We start from the raw sequence: 5,000 nt of genomic DNA on the forward strand, positions 1-5,000 counted from the left end.
ACCGAATGTGTCACACAAGAACCGAACCGCACACACCAATTGGCCAAGAGAGAATAACAGCGAGGGATTTTTTGATATCAATATTCTTTGGATAATATTTCAAAGAAAATAATATTTTTTAGAAATATGAAGTGTATGGTTATTTACTCCTGGATTAAACTCAGAGCACCGTGACTGTTGGCTCTCAAACACCCTGGCCACTTCCTTGACACTTTCCAACGCGGCCATTACAAGCATTTAAAGGAGCCGTAAGTAGCTAGATATTGGACGTGTATGTTTCAGCTGCTGCTGCGTCCGGAAATTCGTTTTTTCTCTAGCTAATGTCTATAGTATCTATCGTGAAAGGAATCAAGCAACGTCTCTGATGTGAACTTAATAAAGATTATACAAAACAATAAGGGGCAATGCTCACACGGTGGGGGGGTGAATCTAGTGGTATGACTTCTGTTACCAGTACAGATCTTTTTTCCATCAGTGTCCCACTAGGACATTGGTGCCGAAGATCCTAAATTGTATTAAAAGTCATGTTTTACAGTACGTAGCTTCATGAATGAATCATCGCCATGATTTGCCGAAATATGTGCTTCCCAGAGGACTGTCAGACATTCCTTGCCCCACGCTCCAACCAACTGCTTCTGAATCAGCCGTGTCAGGTTTATAGGCTTCTACTGAATGGTTTTTACCGTAACTCTCTGGTTGGAAACGTAAAAGTGGTTGTTGTTAATCAGAACACACACACATACGTACACGCAGACACACACACAGACGCACGCAAACACACAGACAGACCGACGCACGCACACACACACACACACACACACACACACATACACACACACACAAACACACACACACACACACACACACACACACACACACACACACACACACACACAGAGAAACAGAGAGGGGTAGTCAGAGAGAGAGAGAGAGAGAGAGAGAGAGAGGTAGTCAGTTATAAGAGAGATTAAGAGAGAGAGTGAGATAGAGAGAGACAGAGAGAGAGAGACAGAGAGAGAGAGACAGAGAGAGACAGAGAGAGAGAGAGAGAGAGAGAGAGAGAGAGAGAGAGAGAGAGAGAGAGGTAGTAAGAGTGAGATTAGAGCATGGAAACTAGGACATTTTAACACATCACTTCACTTCTTACGGGAAGGACAGGAAGTGTTAATATTCCCTGCTGTTCAGTCAGAGGGTCTGGGTTACGTCTCAGATAATTGTACTAGATAATGTCTGACACCTCACACTCCAGACCAGAACTCTTATCTGGAAACCTCTTGTGACGTCCATTTGGTGGTCAGTTCCTGTTAATCATTTTCGTAGATAATTTCTGCTCAGATATTTCACCTTACAAGGAGCATTATTTCCTCATATTATACTGTGGTCATGGCTCTTGATCTCAGCACATCTTCCAGAAAGTGTGACGCACCGCACTTGGTGGTCAGATCCCCCGCACACACAAAACTTTTCTTGGGCTAAGAAAAAACGCGTCTTGAGCATGACTACAGTAGTCCCGTCTGACTGCTACCATGTATTTCGTGCAATTGCACGCATTGCACGAAATGACGCTGGTGAGAGGAAGTATCAAACCACATATCAGCTGGACACTTTTAACCTCAACGTGTGCAGGGGCTGGACCTGTTGAGGTTTAAGATGTGGTGGTGGAACTGCAAACACATGTTTGGTGGTCGCCCATATATAATACATTTACATTTACATTTAGGGCATTTAGCAGACGCTTTTATCCAAAGCGACTTACAATAAGTGCATTTGTTACAATAAGTACATTTGTCATAAGAAGTGAAACAATATATCGCTGTCGGTACAGTAAAGACGTTCATAGAACCAAGTGCAAGTATTACAATCGCTAGGCTAACCCATTCCCCGTGTAAAGCAGCGATAGCAGCTACTGTAGATGCTACACAATTAAGTACCTTGTACAAGTGCCAGGACGTACAACATTCAATGGTGGCTGTGCATTGGTTTCTATGCAGAGTCGAGATGAACTCTGAACAGGTGAGTTTTGAGTTTTTTGCGGAAGCTGGTGAGTGACTCTGCGGTCCTGACATCGGTAGGGAGCTCGTTCCACCACTGAGGTCCCAAAACAGAGAAAAGTTGTGACTTTGCTGATCGACCTTTGCTTGCTCTTAGCGATGGCGGTACCAGACGTCCGGCTGAGGTAGTTGAGCGGAGGGATCGAGCTGGGGTGTGTGGCTTTACTAATGCTTGGAGGTAGGCAGGGGCAGTTCCATCGACTGCCTTGTATGCCAGTACCATCATCTTGAATCTGATGCGAGCTATTACAGGGAGCCAGTGGAGGTCTCGGAAGAGGGGGGTTACATGTGAGAACTTTGGTAGGTTGAACACGAGGCGCGCTCTAAATACATTTAGAGCAGCAGGTTTTGCCTCTGAAGCATCATCGAATAATAGTCATTGCCTGAGTTGGACTTTGTGGTGGGTTGTGTGTGTGTGTGTGTGTGCACGTGCACGTGCGTGTGCGTGTGTGTGTGTGTGTGTGTGTGTTTGTCTGTGTGTGTGTGTGTGTGTGTGTGTGTCTGTGTGTGTGTGTGTGTGTGTGTGTGTGTGTGTGTGTGTGTGTGTGTGTGTGTGTGTGTGTGTGTGTGTGTGTGTGACAGCTGAGTGTCTGGAGCTTTTAAACTAATCATAATTAATGTTTTGCCAAGGTCCTTTCCTACATGATGTTAAAGTTAACTTTAGAGTTTACCAGACGTTAGTGCTTTGTTTCTCTTTGTATTCGATAGTTGTAAAAGGGTTAAAATAAGTTTTCTTAGGGGCACACATTCTGACCGGTTAGTAAATAGTCTGTATTGCTCCTTTCCACTATCTAAGCTGAGTAAGCCTTGTCCTGCTTATCAGACATCTTCCTGTGACTCCCCAGGAAACCTGGTTCTAAAACGCTCTCGTGATCTCAGTCTTAAACAAAGGGTTCCATCCATCATGGAAAACCTTGTTAAAAATAGCTCCCCACACACCTGTCCTTCCCTTACTATCTGTATTTATAATGGTTTATTTTAATATTATAATATAGAATAAGTCTGGTTGGTATCTGTCTACTTTTGATCCAACTTCAACCACAATGAAACATGTCATGTTGGAGTGTAATGTTCTTACAGGCTATTCGCCAGTGCAAGGAAAGGATCTGTTATGTAGTTGACCTTAAAACATCTTGACCCAATAGGTTAATTCAACAGGCTGTGAAAAGCAGCTCTGGTGTCAATTTTTTTTCATCTTCGTTTGAATCAGCAAATGGCTGGTGTAATCGGACAACAAGGAATATGAAATTTCAATACCGTCGTTTGCTATTACAGTTTTTAACCAGCAATAGTTAAGTGTAAAGAGTTAAGTTTTAAATTCCCAAAGCTTATGTTATCGGTGCACTCAGTGATCTCTGTGTTTTCACTCAACCTTTCAATGTATATAAAAGCGCTGTGGTTGAGGAGTCATTTACCACAAGTGTGTTGCCAAATCCACCATGTGTAAGGAAATATGGCACGAAAAAGCTCAAACAGAGTCGGTCACATTCTCACATTTTATAAACTTAAGTTAAAACTGGGGAATCTCGCGCATTAAGAGGTTTCTCTTTTAAGTGGTCATAGAGTTTAACTTTTTGGTTTTGCACATCTGTTTCACTTAAATTCAACGCCAACTCCACTTGACTTTGCAGCTGATTCCATTGTAGGCTACATCCAAATGGGTAATCGCTATTCTTCTAAACGCAATGTTATAAGAATGTGAGAGCATGATATTTTCAATCTTTTAATGGAAGCAAAGATGCACGTCCATGCCTACACCAGCTACATAACTGACTTATGTTTCTCTACGTGCATTCTTTATTTTGTCCACATGACTTGCAACATGATCCCAAAAAATAACAACCCATTGAATGTGTTTTTGCAGAAATCTCTGGTGAAACAACCAAAAGCAGCGTGTAGGGAATCTATCTCGGCGTGACAGTCTTCCTTTGATGTTAAAAATCTCCTTAGCATTCCAAGCATGGACATATTTACATAGATGCCGCATTGGCTTTAAACAAATACCAGTAAGCAGTGACTAGCCTTTGTTTACAGGCCATTCTTGGGGTCCCCAATATGGTGGTGACATCGTGGTATCGCAGCAACAGGCCGAAGCAGTCCATCCCCCAGCTTCCCGAACTCATCCCCGCACAAGAGGCCGTCCAGGTTGGCCTACTGGATGAAACCTATTGATATAGAGCACAACCTGTCCTCAATCATCAAGCACTGTCCCGGACATCAAAATGGAAACTGTATGGAGTCCTGATTCCTGTGAGCACACACACAATCACACACACACACATGCCATACACACATGCACGTATTCACGCATGCACGCACACACGCACGCGCACACACACATGGGGCACACTCTGTTGTGTGGCCTCTGCGCAGAGACTACCTTTATGTTATACTATTTTGACCCTTTATTACAATAAACTCTTTAAGTGTATCCTGAATTGCGGCGTCAATACAGGTCAAATAATTTCCACCACCACAACACACACACACACACACACGCACCCACACACACACGCACATGCACACACACATATGCACACACACACATCATAAATGACTCAGTCCCATTTGGGGGCCTTTCTCTGTAGGTGACGGAAGATATGGTCACTAGGGCGCGAGGGATGGGTCACTAGAAGATACGTAGAAAAAAACTATAGAAATAAATGACCTCCATATTAGTTACTCCCACTCCCAAATGGCAGGAAGAAGAAAGAAAGAACGAGAGAGAGGGAGAGAAAGAGAGAGAGATAAGTGTTGAAGGCAGTGTGTTGAAGGATCCATCCCAACCGGTGTTATTTAGACATTCGGAAGGAATAGGAGTTACCCTTGCTCACCAAGTCTTTGTTCATAGTTGCTTTGAGTTTAAGGTTTAGTAGCTGTATGAGAAGCTGTACACAACACTATCCACGTTGACAACGGGTGGAAAACGAATAACTCGTGCAAGGCCAG

Source organism: Pollachius pollachius (genome assembly GCF_949987615.1).
Source record: "Pollachius pollachius genome assembly, chromosome: 1".
In the NCBI taxonomy this organism is placed as follows: Eukaryota; Metazoa; Chordata; class Actinopteri; order Gadiformes; family Gadidae; genus Pollachius; species Pollachius pollachius.